The sequence below is a fragment of the Perca fluviatilis genome, chromosome 11, assembly GCF_010015445.1.
Source record: "Perca fluviatilis chromosome 11, GENO_Pfluv_1.0, whole genome shotgun sequence".
Lineage (NCBI taxonomy): Eukaryota > Metazoa > Chordata > Actinopteri > Perciformes > Percidae > Perca > Perca fluviatilis.
This window is the reverse complement of record NC_053122.1, coordinates 6,140,656-6,163,807: the sequence shown is the minus strand read 5'-3', so window position 1 is coordinate 6,163,807 and position 23,152 is coordinate 6,140,656. Positions and strand designations below refer to the sequence as shown.

General features: G+C 43.0%; 1 pseudogene; it reads left to right on the top strand.

Annotated features, from left to right (window-relative positions):
- The first annotated feature begins 495 nt into the window (after positions 1-495).
- The window catches only part of LOC120567956, a 40,957-nt pseudogene continuing 18,300 nt past the window's right edge, over positions 496-23,152 (top strand).

The following is a 23,152-nucleotide window of genomic DNA, read 5'->3' as shown; positions in this document are numbered from 1 at the left end:
GTATCAACCAATCGATTAGTTGATTTAATCGACAGATCTGTAAATCTGAGTTTCTCCGCAAAGAGTCATGCAAAAGCAGCACGTTTTAATATTCATTTTTTTTTTGATTTGCATGAAAAAAGCATAAAACATGACTAATTGACTAAAGAAATCTAAGTTGACTAAGACCAAAACGACCGATTAGTCGACTAATCGACTAAGAGGGAGCAGCCCTACCAGTTAGACATTTTAAAGTAGTGTTTACGCCTAAAATGTACCACGTATTTTATCGTAATTAACCACATTGTTTTGACGTTATTCAATTTCATAGGATTTACTATATATTAGGTGATTCAGCACAAAAAAAGATGCTTTGCGACAAACTTGAAATATCGATGGGCTTTGGGATTTTGTTTACGCGTCTCACTAGAATTGAAGTAAATGAAATGTTACGCTTTTATTGTGAAGGAAGCGTTTCCGGTTTCCATGTAGCTAACTCCGTAGCTTGACGGCAGTTGTTTTCAAACCAGCGACTGCGAGCAGCCGAGCACTGCGGTGTTCCCGAGCAGGAGGCTGGTCACGGGCTTCTCGTTACACGCTCGTTTTCCTCGACGACACATCTCCCTTGCCGATTATTATTATTATCATCATCATTATTATTATTATTATTATTTTTTTTCTTCATACACATCTTCACGGATTTACACAGAAATATAATCTCTAAATGACTGCCTCGCTCGCCCGCTGGGAGGACAGCTGGTGCGGCGATAACATCGGGAGGAGGGGTGATGCCCTTGACTCGGGGGAGGAGGAGGAGTTAGGAGGCAAAGAGTTGGGGGGGGGGCTGCAACATCCCTTTCAGTTTCCGAAAACAAGTGACATTGTAACTGTGTGATCTTCATTGGCAGGGGTGTCAGGGATGTGGCGCATGATCTGCAAGTTCATTTCATCCCTGCCGGCCGCGGAGCAGCAGCAGCAGCAGCACCAGGGTCCGGCTGAGAGAAGCCATCCGGAGGATATGTCGTGCAGCCGCAGGGAGCCCTGGCTCTGGAGCCCCGCCGCCGGTCGAGCCGAGGAGGCCTGAGCGCAGGTCTCCATCTCCGGATTAGATGGTGGCAGAAGGCAAAGTGTGCACGACAAGATAAAAACCGAGGCTGTCCAAGCCTGCGCTGCTAGATAAGCAGAAGCTGTGAGTCTGCTTTCCCTTTTTTAGGTTGACATTGTTGCTTTATATTTTGGGCCTCTTTGTGTGCCAGACTGTGTCCGTGGGAGTACATGTGCCTATTAATAATAAATGTAATGGGCAGCAGCCCCTGAACTCTTACTTGTAGGCTCGGAACTGGGGCGGTTTGTTCTTCTAAACCCCTAAAAAGAAAAGGAGGCGATTGACTGGAAATAATGGCCGACCACGCGGGAAGCCGAGTTGTCCGAGTCCCTTCGGAAGGACGACGGGTTTTCCAGCGAAATTGAGGAGCCAGGTACGGACTTGAAATGTAAAAGTTTGCCTGTTTTAAATGAAGAAGCGCCTCAAGAGGAAACCTCACTGACTAGTTCTGTGTCCACGACCGCAGAAGAGAGCGCAGAATTTATCCAGCCGCCGGCCAAGACCGAGTCCTTTCAGCCGGAGTCCCCGACGAGGGCAAACTACGCGCCCAAGCCGGGGAAGTCGGCGCTGAACCGGCCCAGCTCCTACATGGAAAACACGGAGATCCGCAGGGGTAAGAACATGGCGAGAAGGAAGCCCCCGGGCTTCTTCGCTGCCAAGCTGGCTCGTCTTCGTCTTCCCAGCAGGCGGTACCTGAGCGTCCTCTTACAGGACTCGCGCTGCTTCCTGTTCTGCATGTGCTACCTGACCTTCATCCAGTCCCTCATGGTGTCGGGCTACCTCAGCAGCGTCATCACCACCATCGAGAAGAGGTACAGCCTGCGGAGCTCCGAGTCGGGCCTCCTGGTCAGCTGCTTCGACATCGGCAGCCTGGTCGTGGTCGTCTTCATCAGCTACTTCGGCGGGCGGGGCCAGAGGCCTCGCTGGCTGGCAGTGGGCGGGGTCTTTATTGCGGCGGGCGCCGCCCTCTTCTCCTTGCCCCACTTCATCTCGCCGGCCTACCAGATCCAGGAGGTCAACTCGTCGTCCGGCAACGAGGGCCTGTGCATGAACAGCAACGCCAGCGGCAGGGACCGCGTCGACGTCACCTCCTGTCCCCGGGACCAGGAGGGCAACGAGCACAACCTGTACGTGGCGCTGTTCGTCGTGGCCCAGATCCTGGTGGGCATGGGGTCCACGCCCATCTACACGCTGGGGCCCACCTACCTGGACGACAACGTCAAGAAGGAGAACGCCTCGCTGTATCTCGGTAAGAAGTTTGAGTGTGAATGATCTAGGGCTGTGCTCGACTGAAGAAATTCTTAGTCGACTAACACTCGTTCAGTTGCATCGACTAATCGATTAGTCGATTTGATCGACAGATCTGTAAATCTGAGTTTCTCCGCAAAGAGTCACGCAAAAGCACTACTTTAATTCTTGTGTTTACCAGAGATGTGCTCGTACGTTTCTTGGAAATAAGTCATTCAGCATGAAAAAAAAACAATAAAACATGACTAATGGACTAAAGAAATCTAAGTTGACTAAGACCAAAACCACCGATTAGTCGACTAATCCACTAAGAGGGAGCAGCGCTATAAATAACTGCTTAATTGAACGCAAATACTGTTCTAAATTCTCTATTGATTGTAAGATACTAATTCATCAGCTCAATTGCATGTGAAGTATTGCATTGACTGCTTTATTGACTGGAGGTGAAACTTGGAGCTGGCTGGGATTAGCCCAGATTGACCCTCTCTGATAGTTTTAGTAGAATTGAAACAAATGTATAGGTTATACACAGAGAGAGAGATGGAGCTGGGTAAAGCATCAAACATGACTAATGGACTAAAGAAATCTAAGTTGACTAAGACCAAAACGACCGATTAGTCGACTAATCGACTAAGAGGGAGCAGCCCTAGAATGTGTGGCAAAGGGCTCAAAACGCGACAGCCGACCAATCGGTGACCGGGATCGGTTTGGATGAAAGCCGGCAGGTGTTTTGGTGGCAGTGACTTTTGTTCTTTTGTTTGTATTCTCTGTAATCTTTTTAGAATCCGCCGACATCCACATCCAGCACGATGCATCGCCGCAGTCCTCCAAAGGAGCTCCTAACTCCGTTAGTCTCGCATTGCCAGCTCTATCTCCACAGCACTGTGGAGCCCTCTTGTATAAAGTACTTGAAAGCAATATTTGAGTAAAAGTACCAAGTATCTTCACAGAAAATGACTTTGGTAGCAGTTAAAGTCACCTTTTTAGAATATTACTTGAGTAAAAGTCTTAAAGTGTCCGATATTTTCTGTACTTAAAGGTCCCATGGCATGAAAATTTCACTTTATGAGTTTTTTTTAACATTTAATATGAGTCCCCCCAGCCTGCCTATGGTCCCCCAGTGGCTAGAAATGGTGATAGGTGTAAACTGAGCCCTGGGTATCCTGCTCTGCCTTTGAGAAAATGAAAGCTCAGATGGGCCAATCAGGAACCTTCTCCTTATGAGGTCATAAGAGACTTCAGATACAGTATTAGTGGACCACTAAGGTCTATATAAAAGAGACTTCAGATACAGTATCAGGGGACCACTAAGGTCTATATAAAAGAGACTTCAGATACAGTATTAGGGGACCACTAAGGTCTATATAAAAGAGACTTCAGATACAGTATTAGGGGACCACTAAGGTCTATATAAAAGAGACTTCAGATACAGTATTAGTGGACCACTAAGGTCTATATAAAAGAGACTTCAGATACAGTATTAGGGGACCACTAAGGTCTATATAAAAGAGACTTCAGATACAGTATTAGGGGACCACTAAGATCTATATAAAAGAGACTTCAGATACAGTATTAGTGGACCACTAAGGTCTATATAAAAGAGACTTCAGATACAGTATTAGGGGACCACTAAGGTCTATATAAAAGAGACTTCAGATACAGTATTAGGGGACCACTAAGGTCTATATAAAAGAGACTTCAGATACAGTATTAGGGGACCACTAAGGTCTATATATAAAGAGACTTCAGATACAGTATTAGGGGACCACTAAGGTCTATATAAAAGAGACTTCAGATACAGTATTAGGGGACCACTAAGGTCTATATAAAAGAGACTTCAGATACAGTATTAGGGGACCACTAAGGTCTATATAAAAGAGACTTCAGATACAGTATTAGGGGACCTCTAAGGTCTATATAAAAGCATCCAAAAAGCACCATGTCATGGGACCTTTAAGTATTTAAAAGTAATTTTCTGATATTAAATGTACTTTAAAGTAAAGAAAACCAAACTTTAATTATTAACTTTATAGCCAAAGGTGTGTAACATTATCTTCACCACCATTATCGTCGGGGGTGGTCATCGTCTGTTACCACGTACCCCAATTTGAGAAACGCTGGCTTAGAAAATAGTGAAAAATGTACATGTCCCAGAGCCGAAGGTGACCCATTTATATTGCTTGTTTTATCCAGACAACCGTACAAAACACGAAAAGATTAAGTTTATTTTTTAATGTGACAATTACTTATTTAATTATTACAGATCTGTATTCAAATTGTTCTAAGAAAAACCCTCTAAAATACATTCTTTGAATATTAATGTGACAATTATGCCGATAGTGACATTCTACATGGCCAAAAGGAGGGGGAGTCTGACATCCCAAAAACCGTGATCTGCTGCCACAACAGACCCCCCCCCCCAGTCTTAGGGAAAGGCTTTCCACCAGATGTTTGGGAGCTGGCTGCAGGGATTTGCTCCCAGTCAGCCACGAGAGCGTTAGCTCTGCGTGCACGCCGGTCCGGTTCCTCCACACCAAACTGGGGTAAACCATTTCTTTGCCAAATACAAACTGTTGCCACAAAAAGTTGGAAGCACACTGTTGTCTGAAACATTATTGTATGAAGTCCAAAGATACACCGGTCAGGCGCTGTCAGCAGCTGTAGACAACGTATGGCCGCACATACATTCACCATTATGGCAGCTGCGTGCATTATAATTATTAATTATACACTTTGACTTCTAGTGTTTTTTTGTTTTTTTATTTTGCCTTAAATTTGACTGTGAGCAACTGCAACTTAACTGTTTCCCTGAGAGGATTAATAACGGATTCTGAATTGAAGTTACTTAGTAGGCCCCAGGTCTATGCTCAAAGGCAGATCAGCTGCAAGGCTGACAAGCAGGAAGTTTAAACAACAGCAGAGAGCTCCCGTAGTCGCCGTACTTGTCACCGCCACGTACATGTCGGACATACCGTAGCTCCGTGGCTCAGTCGACGGCGTGACCTATTGAACTGCCCTCCCTTTCCCTTTCACATGCTTCCTCAGACCTTCTCGCCCCAGTGGATTCGAACAAGGTACAGCCTAATTAAACCAACAAATAAGAGCTGGGTTATGAAAGAGATTGTGGGAGGCGGAGGGACGAGGGGAAGGTCTTATGTGCATTCCTTTCGTTGATGGCAGTGAAAGTCCCGCAGAGGCTCGCCGTTGGCCCGAGACCCTTTTGTTTTTCTTCTTCTTTTAAAAAGAGAGAGAGGCTTTGATAGGGTTGGGTAGCGTTTGGATTTTTACGATTCCGATGCCGAACCGGTACTTTCAGAACGATTCAGATTCCTAAACCGATTCTTGAAAAACTGAAAAATTACATCAAAGAGAGGCTCTTTTGTAGAGGTTTTTTTTAAAATTGAAAATTATTTCAATTTAACAATATATTAACGTTTTAAAGGTCCCATGACATGGTGCTCTTTGGATGCTTTTATATAGGCCTTAGTGGTCCCCTAATACTGTATCTGAAGTCTTTTATATACCCTTAGTGGTCCCCTAATACTGTATCTGAAGTCTCTTTTATATAGGCCTTAGTGGTCCCCTAATACTGTATCTGAAGTCTCTTTTATATAGACCTTAGTGGTCCCCTAATACTGTATCTGAAGTCTCTTTTATATAGACCTTAGTGGTCCCCTAATACTGTATCTGAAGTCTCTTTTATATAGGCCTTAGTGGTCCCCTAATACTGTATCTGAAGTCTCTTTCCAGAGGGGGGGCAAGGTGGAGGGTGTGGCCTTGACCAACTGCCACTTTGCTTGTTTGAAAGCCATGATGTCTCTCTCTCATGGGTGGGCCAAATTCTCTGGGCGGGCAAAGCAGAGAAAGGGGAGGTAACCTTGCTCCTTATGACCTCATAAGGAGAAGATTCCTGATTGGTCCATCTGAGCTTTCATTTTCTCAAAGGCAGAGCAGGATACCCAGGGCTCGGTTTACACCTATCACCATTTCTAGCCACTGGGGGACCATAGGCAGGCTGGGGGAACTCATATTAATGTTAAAAAACCTCATGAAGTGACATTTTCATGCCATGGGACCTTTTTAAAGTACATTAACTATATAATAAGAAAGAGAAAGTGTGATATTTTTACGTCCGTTACGGAGCGACAGAGGGAAAATATTTCAGTCGACACATTAATTGGAACCGAAATGAGGAACCGAAATTTGCGTTCTAATCCGGTCCGATTCCTACCGGTTGCGTAGGAAGCGGTTCCATGGTAGAACCGGGTTTCGGTACCCAACCCTAGGCTTTGACCAGTGCAGCAGCCGGTTGGTGGTTCGATGTCCCCTGGAAGGAGTCTGGACAGTGAAGTGTGATTGGACACGTTCCAGGTTGTAGCGTAGAAATTCTAAAATGATTAAGTTCAGAGGAATAAGTTCATAAATTTGCCCCTTTTTTGGCTGCAATTTGCAAAATGTGTGAGCCATTGGTCCTAAAGTGAAAAATACTTTTGCATTAAAAAAGAAAATAATCTATAAAGTCACATATACAGTACGCTGCATGGCCAAAAGTATGTGGACACCCACGTTTCTTTCTTCTGTGATTTTCATGCACTGAAAAATTCTTCTTTAGCAACATATGAAGTGTAGAGTGCAGAGGAATTTTGAATTATAATTTATCAAAAAAACATATAAATGAATAGAGCTGCAAAGGTTAATCGATTGTTCGATTAGTGGTCAACTATTACATCGCCAACTATTTCGGTAATCGATTTAATCGTTTCTTTCTTTTCTTTTTTACAAATTCTCTGATTTCAGCTTCCTAAATGTGAATATTTTCTAGTTTCTTCTCTCCTCTGTGACAGTAAACTGGGTATATTTTGAGTTGTGGACAAAACAAGACATTTGAGGACGTAATCTTGGGCTTTTGGGAAACACTGATTGAAATGTTTCCCCATTTTCTGACATTATATAGGCCAAACGACTAGTAGAATAGATTAGAATACACTTTATTGTCCCCGAGGGGGAAATTTGTCTCGGACATAGTGCTACAATCTGTTGCTTCACAGCATACACATGTAACAGAAAAAACATTCTAAAATCAACATGAAATAAAATCAACATAAACACAAGATCAACAATGCGTCCTAGGACACAAAAGGACACACGTGACAGCACAGACAACACCCTAAGAATTAAAGTGCTCATAATTATATTATAGGTTCATAATTATATTTAGAGGTTGTATCAGAATAGGTTTACATGGTTTAATTAAAAAAAAACACCATGTTTTTGTTGTGCTGCCCATTGCTGCAGCTCCTCTTTTCACCCTGTGTGTTGAGCTCTCTGTTTTAGCTACAGAGTGAGACATCTCACTTCTGTTGCATCTTTGTTGGGAGTCGCACATGCTCAGTAGCTTGGTAAGGACTACTAGCCAGTCAGAAACAGAGGATGAGGGCGTGCCCTGATAGTAGCTAGGTAAGGACTACTAGCCAGTCAGAAGCAGAGAATGAGGCCGTGCCCTGACAGTAGCTAGGTAAGGACTACTAGCCAGTCAGAAACAGAGGATGAGGGCGTGCCCTGATAGTAGCTAGGTAAGGACTACTAGCCAGTCAGAAACAGAGAATGAGGGCGTGCCCTGATAGTAGCTAGGTAAGGACTACTAGCCAGTCAGAAGCAGAGGATGAGGGCGTGCCCTGATAGTAGCTAGGTAAGGACTACTAGCCAGTCAGAAACAGAGGATGAGGGCGTGCCCTGATAGTAGCTAGGTAAGGACTACTAGCCAGTCAGAAGCAGAGTGTGAGTGCCCTGATAGTAGCTAGGTAAGGACTACTAGCCAGTCAGAAGCAGAGAATGAGGCCGTGCCCTGACAGTAGCTAGGTAAGGACTACTAGCCAGTCAGAAGCAGAGTATGAGGGCGTGCCCTGACAGTAGCTAGGTAAGGACTACTAGCCAGTCAGAAGCAGAGAATGAGGGCGTGCCCTGACAGTACCTAGGTAAGGACTATTAGCCAGTCAGAAGCAGAGTATGAGGGCGTGCCATGCTAGCAGCTAGGCGAGCATTATAACGTGTGTTCCAAAGTGACCACGTTTGTCTCTGAAGTAAAGGCTGGACTACAATAGAGCTGTTTGGAGCAGTTGGTGAACAGTGTTTTCTGTTGGAGATGGTAAGTCCCTTTGGGGGGGTCTTTGGGCTTTTTCACTTTGTAAACCTATAACATGCACAAAAAAGATATATAACACAATAAAGGAAAGGGAAAAAGCCAAAAAGCATAATATGAGAACTTTAACTAATCCAATTAGTTGTGCAGCCCTATAAATTAACCTTAATATGATCTTTAATTGTTGGACACAAGTTGTATCTGCTCTACCAGCCATTTTGGCATGTAACCAAAAAGTGTTTGTCTGTCGGTCGAGACCCACTCTACCAGTTAACTCTGGTATTCCGTTGCTTTTGTGACTGCTGAATGAAAATACTTGTTCCCCGGCCTTAACGGGCGAGGGCCAGCAGCGGCAGGACGGAGCAGAGCAGAGCAGGGTTACCCAGCCAACAGGAGCATACTGTTAGGCTGCAGAAACATGTTGATGTGGTCGGTTGGTTTAATGGAAACTGACAGCTTCTCCAGTCACTGGAATGAGAACGGCGCCCATTAAAACACCGTCACAGTGGAGTCCAGTAACCTAAAAGAACCCACAAACCAGCTAAGTCCTGCCAGTTTGATGTTGGCAAATGTTGTGTAATAGTTTAGTCGCACTCACTATTATTTTCCAAAGTAATCAGTAAACCCAAACGGAATCTGCAGAGTTTTTACAGTTTGAAGCGGTGATCCAAAATGAAAAAACAGCAGGATTTAGCGGTCTGTTTGTCTGCTTGAATTGGAGATTTTTTTTAACATTCTTAGTTTTTTTTATTTGCGAGAATTCTGGGTCCGCAGATTTCGTGTGGCCCTTTTAATCAGTTACCTATTTTAACCTATTTCTTGCCATAAGGTAAAAGCGACTTAATATAATTTCATGTTTTCCTTATTGATTCACTTGGGTGTTTTGTGACAGGATAGAATGTAAATGGACTTCTTTTGGCAACCAACTCAAATTTCAGATATTAAAAAAAATCTTTAAAACCCAAATAACTGTGATGTCTTCCCTTGGAAAATGGAAATTCAAAACAATGTTGAAATATTGCAAGAAAAAAAAATGGCAATTTTGTGAGTCATCTAGAGCTGGGCAATATATCGATATTATATCGATATCGTGATATGAGACTGGATATCCTCTTAGATTTTGAATATCGTAATTTGACATAAGTGTTGTCTTTTCCTGGTTTTAAAGGCTGCGTTACAGTAAAGTGATGTAGTTTTCTGAACTTACCAGACTGTTGTAACTGTTCTATTATTTGCCTTTACCCACTTAGTCATTACATCCACATTACTGATGATTATTTATCAAAAATCTCATTGTGTAAATATTTTGTGAAAGCACCGATAGTCAACACTACAATATTGTTGCGATGTCGATATATCGAGGTATTTGGTCAAAAATATTGTGATATTTGATTTTGTCCATATCGCCCAGCCCTACTGCCATCTCGCTGTCCTGGTCTCCTGCTGTGGTTTAATAGCAGCCGGCTGTAGAATTAGTGCCACCAGCTGTTAATCTTTAACTCCTAGTACTCGCATGATAACAGTAGTGGATGGAACAACCCATCAAATTTACATTTAAATGTAAATTTGACTCCTGTACAGCATTTGTGTAATGGGCAGTTGAGTAACCTGCTCAAGAGGAATCATAAAAAGGTGTTTTTGAAAGATCTTTAGATTGCAATTGGTTCAAAGTACCTTGTAGGTGTTTTAAAATGCCCCTAGACTCTCTCCTTCTCTTTTGCCTCAGTTGAGATCTACAGTGTCTGATATTGACCATGAAGTGTGCACAAAGGGCTGACTGGACACAGATAGGCCTCTTGTGCTACTTAGCCTACTTGGGTTACTATGTTAGTGGTGGAACATGAGATGAGCGGAGACAGATGATGCCTTTAGTAAATCTGCAGCTGAACTGTAGATTCAGCAGGAATGCTACACAGATAGACCACTGCTGGATTCATTCATCCCACTGCTTGGTCTTTGATTGATCGAGCGCTTTCAAAAACAGAGGGGGAATTTCTGGGCACAGACCTTCATAAACGTGAACTGAAATAATTCGGTGCCATTTGTCTCGCAATCCCTTCTCAGATCGAAGGTGTCTTCTGGTTTATCTCAGCTGCTAATGGAGATAGAAAGTCCAACTGGGACGGTGATGTGAAAGGGAGTTTCTAATGATTCTTAAGATTATTTTTGGGCTTTTCTACATTTATTTGACAGGACAGCTAGGTGAGAAAGGGGAGAGAGAGGGGGAAGACATGCAGGAAATTGTCACAGGTCTGATTCGAACCCTGGACCTCTGCGTCAAGGCATAAACCTCTCAGTATATGTGTGCCTGCTCTACCCACTGATCCAACCCTGCCACGAGTTTCTAATGATTCTTAAGTCAGATGGCCGTGCCCACTGGGAACACTGCCAGCCTAGCAGCAACCCAATGCAGCGTATTGTATTTGGGTCCCGCCCTGCCTCGAATAGAAAGAACAAGGGACGTCACTCCGGGGGAAAGATGGGGTTTATCCCTTTGTTATGAAACGGGGGAATCCAACTGAACACAAGCCCATATTCGCACACATCTGCTGCTACAAAAGCCTGCACTCTTCTGGTTTCAGTCTTTCCACCAGGTGTTTGAACCTGGCTGCAGACATTTGCTCCCATTCGGCGACAAGAGCGTCAGTGAGGTCCAACACCGATGTTGGGTGATCCGGTCTGGCTCACAGTTTGCGAACGCCGAAATGAGAAGAGGTAAAGACAGGGAGCGTCCTACGTTTGTGGCATTGCCACACTGTTTTGTCCCAGTATGGGCGCAGCAGACTTGCTGTCTGTTGGAGAACAAACAATCTGGGTCCATTTTGGCTCTGCTTTGCGTTAGCCTACATATGAGATCATGCCCAAAGGCGTCCCAGACATCCATTAGAATAATTCAGCACAATATTGCTTTGTAACCCCAATAAGAGATGCTCTGTTTGGCACTCATGTGAGGCATCGGGACACACGCTGCAGCTACTTGAAATTGTTATGTGCCAGCTCAGAGACGCAATATGGTCCTCAACAGCGCCTGTTTGTCTTTGGCATGCTTTGTCATGTTACTGCATATGCGACCAGAGACCTGTGTATTTATTTTTTTATTTGGATGACTATAGGTTGTAATTAAGAGTCAATTAAATGATACACAGACATAAGCACCAGCACCCCTTTTCACCCCGTTTTTCTAGCCTAATCCTGCCTACAAAGCTCTGATTGGTTGTTTTTCCAACTGGGGAAACAGTAGGCAACGAGCACAACACAAGACCGTGACAGTGGTTAACATTTTTAAAAGAATCGTAGATATGGTTGGTGATTCAGCGGTCTGAATCCAGGCCATCATCAGAGTGGTTGGTTTCTCAAATCTAGGTTGTTGTGGTGTGTGTGGTTTGTATAAATGATAGGAGACAATGTTACAATATGGTCTGCCTTGAAAAACTTGGAAATACTTTGTGCTGCAACTAATGGTTATTGTCACGATCAACTGTTTACCTGTTGTAGTTAATGTGTTTAAAGATGCAGATTTCCACATCCCCAAATAACTTTTGTTCAACCAACATTTTAAAACCATTGATATTCAATGAAATATAACAGAGAAATCCTCACATTTGAATGGGAATTGTAAAATGTTGAGCATTTTCCCCGATCTATAACTTAAACAGTTAATGCCTTAAAGGGTAACTACCGCTTTTTTCAACCTGGACCATATTTCCTTATGTTTTTGTGTCTAAGTGACTGATGGGAACAACAATCTTTGACATTGGTCCAGTATTGGTCCAAGCGAGATCGCAGCAGTTGCCTTCACAAAAGTGCTCGTTTAGCCGCTGACACACTCCGATTAAGTGTCTGACAACATTATGGAAAGGATCCCTTCAGAGGTAGACCTTTTTAAACCTCTTTCAGACCTTTCTGTTTAACCAGAAACAGCTCTGAAGTCGTTAGCGCTAAACCCACCAGACTCCATTTAAAACAGCAATACTTTTAACGTGTATAGAGCCAACATATTTTCACATGTAAATCAGTAAACTATGTGTTTATTTCAACCAAAAGTAGTAGTAGAGTTGTGATGGTTGGAAAAGTGGAAAGACTATCCAAAACGGCTTTTCATAGTTTTATTTAGTTTCTGTCGACTTTGAATGAAGTGTATTTTACGATCCTAAAATCACTGTTTATTTACATGGAGTCTGGTGGGTTTAGCGAACACAATTTCGCGGATGTTTTTATGTTTAAAAAAGGATCTTACTCTTTAACAGAAAGGTCGACCTCCTTAGAAATCCTTTCCATAATGTTGTCAGACACTTAGATTATTAATCTGAGTTTGTCAGCGGCAAACAAGCGCTTTTGTGAAGGTAAATACAAGCTTAAAATAATGTATTCACCGATTTACAGACATGTCTTTTCGCCATGTAAGTCTATGGGAAAATCGGCTCGAGCTGCATTTTGCCTCCCAAAATGCACAACCTGCAAACTGAGGACTAGAAACGCTGTCATAAATAAAGGACTCTGAACATTAAACATTTTCTCTCCTGTTGAAGATCTTCACACCGTCCCGCTCCGGCCTACACAGCAGCTAAATCTGCCGGGAGGTTTGGTTATCATGTTCCCTGGTTCATCGGGGAAACGGTTTGTTCTCACAAATATTGATCGAGCCGTGCTCAGCGACGTGACGCGAGTGGAAGCGCCGTCTTTACACCACTCGGTTTAATTCAGAGGGCTTTTATCGAAGATGAAATGAGAAATGTGCTGCGCAGCTGAACAGTTAAAGCAAGGCACATAAACAGGCAGAGTTAGTGGTTCAAACATCTGCCGGAGTCACTAATAGCATATCGTTGTGTAGGCACTCATGGTGTTGCCGGGTACTTTGGGTAAAAGCATTTACCAAAGGGTCTATGTTTTTGTTGTGACATAAAAATCTATGAGATCATAAATCCATTTGTTGCACTTGCACATGTTGCTGTAATTCTTCACTTTGCACGCCAGTCTCAAATGGGATTTTATGATCAATGTGATCAGCTAAAAAATAAAAAATAAAGCACAATGTGCTAAAACAATTGGTCAATTCAAGGATTAGTCAGTCGACATGGATTCATCCAAAACGATTCCAATAATTAAATGTTTGTGTCATTAATTAAGCACAAATGCTGAACGTTCAACAACAACAGATGCATCTTGAGGCTGGTTATCTGTAAATCTGAGGGGCCACAAGACATTACACTTCTATCTACAGTAGAAGTGGAAGCCGGTTTAGCCAAAAACACAGTTACTATCAGCTTTTATAGCAATTTCCTTCTTCATTGTCAACTTTTCATGTCAATCAAGTGTAACATTTTTGTTATATTATGGCTTTTTTACCGCGTAAAGCAGTCCCTCCAGAAAAACGCGATCGCATAATTCAATGCCTAATCAGCCAAAGTCCGCATATTTATACGGGGGCCGCATTTTTTGAAATACGGCGCACTTTTGCCGCATAAATTGCAGATTTCTGTGCAAAATATGCGGGGCTTGCATGATTTCATAATGCTCGCATTTTCGTTGCAAAAAGGTCTCATAATATATCTTAGCAGAAAGTTGAAAAATGTTGCGTTTACTTCACACAAGAGCAGCCATTTTCCCCTGTTGCCATGGAAACGTTATGAAGTGACGTGAACATCATCGAAAAGCAGGATGTTGGGGGGGGGGGGAATCACTTTTTCTTTCTCTTTTTCATCAAACCGCAGTTTTTGCAAGTTCCCGCAATTTCATCGCATAAAATTGCATAAATATCATATAGCATACTCCATCGCATTTTTTAAGAAAACGTGCCGCATAATTAAGGATTTTTGCCTGCAACAATCACAAAAAACTCAGCATTTTTCTGGAAGGACTGGTAAAGGAAGGTGGACAGAAATGTACGTTACTGACTGACTTTTCAGCCTTTACAGGACTTGACTTCTAGTATTTGCAGGTTTACGTCTCAGTGTGTGTACAGGGAGCGTATGTAGGTCAGTAAAAGATTGAATCAATGAGCTTGATGTTATGATTCATATTTTTTGGCCTTGTTTGTTGGTGTTGAGCTTTCTGGTCGTGTTTGGTTTCCTGTTGCTGAGTCTTAGAAGAAGTTAGAGATCGTCACTAGGGGGTTTGTATTAATGAACGGCTGCTGTTTGCTCATCTTATCTGCCACCGTCTCTGCAGGGGAAAAAAGTACTGGGTATCGAGCCTAAACCACAACACCTAGTGTGAAATGTACAGAAAACCGGTGGCGAGTTCAGACGCTGTGGTTTGTCGCTGCTTCCGTCTGGCCCTGTGCTGTTTTTCTGTCTCTCTCAGCCAAATAAATTTCAGAAAACTTGCTGAAATTCAAGTAGTTGTTAGGAACATTAGTCAGCATTTTCAAGGTAGTTTAATTCAATTTTTTATAAAACTGGAACAGAGATAGCGTAAGTTCCTTCCTTTTAAACATTTAAAGGTGCAGTAGGTAAGCCTTATAAAACTAACTTTCTGTCATATCTGCTGAAACTGACCCTATGTTCCAGTAGAACTACATGAAGCAGGTAATTTAAAAAAGAAATCCAGCTCCTCTGGCACCACCTACAGCCTGTAGTGCGATTTGCAAATATCCACAGCTCCGGGTTCAGATGCACCAATCACGGCCAGGGGGGTTACGATACTACGTCCTGCTGTCGTCGCATGCGTGAGCTGCGTCTCCCGACAGTTGTAACCGATTGGTTTGTAGACGGGCTTCCCCGTCCTCTCGTATCCTTTCTCTTAACGAGTAAACTACTGATGTATTCTCAGCTCTGAGAGCCGATCGCTGTCTGCTCTGAGCACTGACACCGTTACCGTCTCTCATGTACACATAAGCACCGAGCTATTCCTTAAAGCTTCCCCGGTCTTATAACTCAACGATAGCCCGCCAGAGCTTCCTGTATTTGGTCCGAAAGTCAATTCAATTTCAATTCAATTTTATTTATAGTATCAATTCATAACAAGAGTTATCTCAAAACATTTTACAGATAGAGTAGGTTTAGACCACACACTATAATTTACAAAGACCCAACAATTCCAGTAAGTCCGAACCATCCAAAAAAATGCTTTCACACTAGAAACAAACCGGACCGTGGTTCAGTTTTATCTGGACCGAGACCTAACTGTTTTGGTCGGACCAGGGTCCGCGGGAGGTTTCACACCTGTAATTTTGGTTCGGATCAAACCGAAAAGTCCAAAAGTCCGGACCAAACGATGTAGGTGTGAAAACACCCCTTAGTATTTAGTTTTGTTCATGTGGCTCATTAGGGCTGGGCGATAGGGGAAAAAAAATCAGATATCACCATATTCTTGACCAATTACCTCGATATCGATATTTTAGGGTTGACAATCTTCACACTTAGATTTTTTCATAAATAATCATCAGTAATGTGGACATAATGTCTACGTGGGGAAAAGGCAAATAATAGAACAGCTACAACAGTCTGGTAAGTTCAGAAAATGACATCACTTTACTGTAATGCAGCTTTTAAAACCAGGAAAGACAACACTAGTTTACTCTAGTCTCATATCACGATTAGGGCTGGGTATCGTTCAGAATCTTTCGATCCGGTGCAATTTTGATACCTCAATTTCGATACCTCAGTTTCGATACCTCAGTTTTGATACCGGTTCCTAACGATACTTTTTTTGATACCATATGTTTTAAAATCCATTTCAACAGCAACAAAAATACATTAAACACAAAGCTTTTATTTTCCACCTTAATTGTGAATCAAAATAGTTATCAAAATTAAAAAATTCTGGTAAAACTGCTCAACCTGTCAGTCAGTCAGTCAGTCATCAGGGCAAAGAAACCACCGTTGTGGCTGCTTGTCTAAGAGGAAGTGTAATGTCAACAGCACCGCGACCGCTTTCAGCCATAGATGTATTGCTTTCAGCTCGCCATTAATATCATATCGCAGCAAACGCTGTCTGCGTGAAGTTAAAAAAAATGTTTAACCACACTTGAAACCAACCGTGACTCTCTGTGACTTCAACAAGACTGCAGACAGTTTACTCCGTCCGCACGTGTGTGTGTGTGTGTGTGTGTGTGTGTGTGTGTGTCGGTCGGAGCTCCGCTTTGTGTCAGTATGCAGAGAGGACACATAAGCTTGCGCTTACGCGCTCAGACGCTTTTGGCACCGAAAGATAAATAATTTTTCGATACTCATAGGATTGGAGTATTTTTTTCGATACCATAGAAGTATTGACGTTCGGTACCCAGCCCTAATCACGATATCGATATAATGTCGATATATTGCCCAGCCCTATGGCTCATAGTCCCTGGAAATACAGCAAGTGGTCAAAAAGTGCAAAATACAAACGGAGGATTAAGACATACCTGCCAACTCTCCCGTTTTTCCCGGGTTTCTCCCATTTTTTAGCCTTATCTCCCGGGAAACTCCCATCATTTGCATAGCCCAAGCTCCTTTATAAATAATCGGACCAATGTGTTTGTCTAATGTTGACCAGTAGCCAGGTCTTGTATGATCTCTTATTCACACAATCCACCATATACAATTTTTAACCCGTTTGTCACCTCAACCTGGCAACCCATAACCCTCAACCTGGCAACCCATAACCCAGTTGCACAGTTGATCTCTGCGCAAGCTTCGCGCAAAGTTCAGACCTGAAAGCGAGCCGATAAAAATGGCAGGTGAAGGCGGTGTTCCCGCAAAGAAATCAAAATATAGCTGTGAATTTCAACAGTGTTTGGGCGCAACAATTTGCATGCATCTACCCAGTCATATGACAACCTCCACGCTCTTCGTAAGGTGTGTCGCATTGAATTTAATGTAGCGAACGGCGGGGGAAAATGACATTACCCAGCACATTAAAACACAGCTGGTCTTACAGTACACTTAAAACCAAATGTTGGCAGGGATGGATTAAAAAAATACTCTTTAAAGTGCAAAAGAAAGTGCAGTGCAGTTGACAGATCTCATGGAGGCAGGGAGTGTGATGCCGGGGCTGGCAGCCCGTTGGGAAGTTGCAACGAGACAGTGCTGTGTCAGCAGGTTGCTGTGACAACGCCGTTTGTCATCCCGTAACGTTTTCATTGTCGTCCCCACCCCACACACACACACACACACACACACACTTCCATCTCGCCCTGGCCTCAGCTGTCCGTCTGTCTCCCTAAACACTACATCACATGGCTCCTCTCTCAGCGTTCCCCTCTGCTGTCGGGATGCGCTGGACAAAACGACGCAGCGGCAGTTTTGTAGCGTTTGAAAAAAAAAAAAAAAGTGGCAAATAAAGCCATCCATCAACCGGCAAAGATCTAACGAAAGCTCAAATGACACTTGGCAGCACCAGTCCTGATTTATGTTTGTTTTGTTTTTTATTCATGTTGAATGGATTGAAAGCTTACAAGCTTTTTGCTCGTTGCTTGAGGTTCACATCTTTCCCAGGCTCTTGAAGCCACACGGTTAATTAGAAAAAATGACATTTTATTATTTAATTTATTAGCTTTTCTGCTGCTTTACAGCTGCCATCCATCTCTTTAACGGCCGCGTTGTGTGTTGCCCGGCCGTGCAGGTCCAGACTGGTGTAATCCGGGTTGTGGAGTGGCAGATGACAGTGCAGTAGCACCTTGGAGGGCTCTCGTTATGTGTGTTGGGTGATGGTGATGCATCAGCCTGGCAGCACTAGAGCGCCCGTAAACACTGACAGACCCTGCCGAGGGCATAATGGCGCATTACAATTCAATTCACTTTATTTTAGGGATCGACCGATACTGGTTTTTCTAGAGCGATACCGATTATTAGCAGTTAATGAAACCGATATTTGGAACCGATATGCATTTACAGTGAAAATGAAAATCTTTGAATCAAAATGAAGATTTTGGAATGTTCCAAACTCCTACACAAGACTTTGTTTAAATGCTTTAAGTGCCCAAAGTTGCAAGGGTGTTTTTTCCGCTCACAGGCGCTAGAGGGGAAGCGAGACGACCACCATTCAACTCGAAAAAAGTCACACAACCATTCCAATGGCTCCGAAAGTTATTCAGTTAAGGTAAATTAAGCTAAACGAACTGCATAGTTCCCCTTTAATTCATCCATGATCGGCTCCTCTCCGAGCATTTGCAACCTAACCCAAACCACCCTTCTCTAAGTAGTTCCGCAGAGATGTTTAAATGTGTTTTTGCAGACCTATAGTGGGAGCTTTAAGTGGGAAGCAGCACTGAACTGCTGTGATGTTTCTGAGATACCGGGGCTTAATTTATTATGTAAACTTGTCACATTCCCTTGAATATGTTTGCATAAAGGAAGTTGTTGGAAACCGATTGACATGTTTTTTTGCCAACATTTTAGATAATTGCCTAAAACCAGCAGCAGATAGATATTTCGATACTAGTGCAGAAACCAGAACAGCAAATATTATTTTCTACAAAAGCATTTTTTTTTCTTCATATTTAACAAAGTAAGCCAAAGTTCTTAAATGTTGACTGTCTTCTAAACACTAACAGCTGTGAAAGAAGTTAACCTAACCGTAAATAGACCATTTACGAATCTCCCATTGTATCAAAGCTACTTGTCCTTGATTACTTTAGAAGTCACACCCTCTTTAATATTTTCTCATAAAGGTAGTTGTTGGGTTTTCTTTACATTTTCCTTTGCTGACACTGGACACTTCACATCTCACACTATCGTCTTCTGTCTGGCTCTCTCTTTCAACTCTCTCTTCATCTCCGTGTCTTTCGGTTTTTATTCAGTTTCATCGTGGCTCCTCATATCTAAGCGGCGCCCGGTCGCCGCCTTGACCACCAGCTGCCCGGTCGTTTTTTTTTTTTATCCCTCTGCTGATGCTCTGCATCACGTTGTGTAACACGCCAGCCCGCCAGCCGAGGGCTTTCCCTTTCCTCCTGCTAGATAAGGGATTATCCACGACGCCGCTGGGCCCCCTTGGAAAACACAAGCCCTCAATCCCATCCCCGATTCTTTATCATCCCAGCCTCTGGCTCTCCTAGTCGGATGATGTAATAGTCTAGTGGAGAGAGCGCGGGCTCAGAAAATATGCCTCTGTGAGGATGCTTTGCAGATGAGCAGCTGAGGAATATCAGTCAAACATAGTGATCAGTTATCATGCATTAGGGTTGCAACGGTATTGGATTTTCCGCGGTAAGATAAGTAATTATTATCATGATGACTGAGTACTGACTACATGCACATTATATTCCCGGGTTTTGCCCTTATTTGGAAAAGGACAACATTCCCACCAGGGCTGTGTATTGGCAATAATCTGGCGATACGATACGTATCACGATACATGGGTCACGATTCAATATATTGCAATATATTTCGATACTGTGCGTAAGGCGATATATTGGGATTTTTTTTAAGTATAATTTTAGAAAAACTAATATAAAAAAAAAAAAAGACATGATATGCATAAAAGTCAAAGAAGTTTACTTTAGGTAAACAATTCAGTACACAGAAAATCAAACTGCCAGTTTGGGATTGTGGTTTAACAGGTTCTTAGTGAGCTAATGTTTATATGCTAAAGTAGACCAAAGTTCAGCCATAGCTACGTTGTTAGCTTCTAGCAAAAAGTCAGGCACTGCTAGGCACTGTTAGGCACTTTAGGCACTGTTAGGCACTGCTAGGCACTGCTAGGCACTGCTAGGCACTGCTAGGCACTGTTCGGCACTGTTCGGCACTGTTCGGCACTGCTAGGCACTGTTAGGCACTGCTAGGCACTGCTAGGCACTGTTAGGCACTGTTAGGCACTTTAGGCACTTTAGGCACTGTTCGGCACTGCTAGGAGAGGACACTAGTGGTGTGTCTCAGCATAGCCATTTAGCGGTAAGGGGTTTAAACACAACAAACGTGAACCACTGTCTTACATCAATATTTTTGCACGTAAACTTAAATTGTTTTTAAATAAAATATAAATCGATATTGCGTTTTTGAAAAGCAGATTTTTTTCATACACCCCTAATTCCCACTAAGTTGTTTACATGGTTAATGAAAGAGAATATAATATTAATATTCCCGTTTACATGCAGCCGTTTTTTTGCCGGATTTGTTTAACCGTGCGAATACAGCGTCCCTCTTTCATTCCTATACCCACCTTCTTGGAAAGGTCAGCGTTGTTGTAATGTTTGTGCATATCCAAAAACCTGTTGATATCCAAGTCTAATGTTTAAAAGTATGTGTTTTTCTCCTTCTGACCGAAGACTAGATTTTAATTTAGTGCCCAGAGTCAGCCATGAGAGCTGTCGATGCATCACTTGCAAGTTGTCGTTTTATTTTGAAAAGCACAACATTGGTGATTAGAAATTAGGCGTCTTTGAAGCTACTGCTGACGTGAACCCAGCGTCCCCGGGTGAGTTCACAGGGACTCCGACACCAGTGCCTGGCCCAGCTTTGAGTTTTTAAGTCACGCCACCGCATTTTTTTTTGTTTTTTAGCTTTAAACTTTGGCCAAAGACCTTTTTAAGATGTTAATTCCCCCTAATTGGAGAAATCTTATTCTCAGCCCCAAGCAGGCCCCTTATTACACAATCATATGATCAGCACACATGACCCACACACATGGCCTTTTGTACCCCGCTCTTAAAGCCTAGATTAGTTTGATTTGAAGCGTTGCATAAGGGTTAAAGTTAGGCATTGAGTGCGGGGAATTAAACAACTTTGACACAAAAGTTTACATAAAGTTGTTCCTCTTAGACAAATGTTTATAAGACACAGACAGTCCAGGGAAGTGATCAGAATGGCACCCGGCTAAATGCTGAGTAAAAATCGGGGATCATACTTAATATTAGTCAAACTAATTTCCTTGCGGGAGTCATCCCAAAAGGTTCAATAAAGAGAAGTCTAAGTCTCTACTTTCTCCTGCCACTATGTGTGTTTTCTGTTCACTTCCTTTAATTTGTGGAGGTAAAAAAAAAAAATGCAAAATGTACAGAGCAACAATGTTTATGCTCTGGAAGTTGCAGGTAGCCAGCAGTTGTGTGTCTTAAAAACATATGAAAGTTTTTTTGTTCTCTCTTTCTTTTTTTCTTTTTTTTTTTTTTAACATCCTTCTGTTTTCTTAAACTATTAATATCAACCAAATGTCTCTTCCAGTGTCTGTATCCAAGTTTAGGTGACAAAATAGTTGATTTTTGTGTTGTTTTAAGCTCAATTAAAGTGGATTGGCCAGGTTTTTGTTGGTCAGTGGCGCGATCACTTCCCGCTGCCTCAAGATAGCAATACGCCAAGAATGCACCTGAACACACCTCCCTGTAAGACCAGCACGCCCATGGGCGCACACATGGGCGCAGGTGCATTTGCTATTTACATACCTGCAAACTAGGCGAAAATCGCCGTTTTGAATGGGAAAATGTCATCCAGGGTGAATCGTGTAGATCCGAATAGTTTTTATTTGGGGGGGGTCCGGTCCGAGACCCGGTGCTAATACGGCACCAGTACCTTAACGACCGTTCTCTACCGGACCGAATAGCAACGCGGATTTCGGTGCCACTTAAAGAGACGTGGGCGCTGGACGGGAAACTGACAACTGCGTCGGTCTGAAACCAGCAAAGAAACTCGCATCAGGCTTTGCGCTGCGCTGGGTGCAAGACAGGGCCCTCAGTCGGGTTTCGTCAAGTGGATAGAAACACGACTCCAATGGGATTATAATGTGGCTCTGTGTCTGCTGGATTTGGAAGAAGGCAATTGTTTTACTTTATGTGGTGTCTTTATGCCCCTTAGTGGCACAACATAGATTCTTGCAGGTATAAAGTTTGATCCCTATTCTTGTTCACTGTTTTCTCCTCTCCTCAGCCATCATGTATGTGATGGGAGCACTGGGTCCAGCAGCTGGTTACCTGCTGGGAGGAGTCCTCATCGGCTTTTACGTGGACCCCAAGACCGTGGTCAACATCGATCAAAGCGACCCCCGCTTCATCGGCAACTGGTGAGAACAATCTGGCTGCTTTGGGCCGGTCGAAGTGTAATATAACATAAACAAAGACATTCCCTTCGCCAAAAACGAGTATTGGGACTCAGGATACGTTTTGTCGCTGCTTATTTCTGAGAGTGAATCAAAAGTAGACCACATTTTAAATCATGCTGTGTGCAGGAAGTTTTAAAAATCAAGATTCTACCCAGATGCAGCATCCCTTTAAATACAGTACGTCAGATGCATCTTTGCTCCTTAGGTCACCTTTTTTTGTTTGCACATATTGTATATCCATCTGTAAATCTGCTGCTGTGTATGAGACGCAGTTATCTATTTACAGCTCTCAGTGATGCCATCCTCTAACTGACGGCACAACTAGTGACTCACTAGCTAACCCGGTGGGCTTCCTACGCGAATTATAAGCGATGATAGCAGGAAGAGGATGGATGAGTCTACCAGTGAGTTTGCACAAGCCTGGCGACAGTTTTTAAAATGTATTTGTGCAAAAGAAATGAGGCACAGAGATCAAATGATACCAAGCATGAACCGGCACATTGATATTACTCCAACTCTGAGCAACTCTCTGCTCCTTCTCAGGTGCTGCGAGCAAATCACTCCGCCCAAGTAGCAGAAGTAGCAGTGCTTCGCCTTTCTGAGAATATAGTTCCCAGTATGTATACGGTTAGAAGATGGCTGTGTGTCATGTGACCTTGTTATCTGTACACGCTGTGACTATACAAATCACAACATGGAAAATAGGAAAATGTTGGCGTTATTTTTGTCACTTA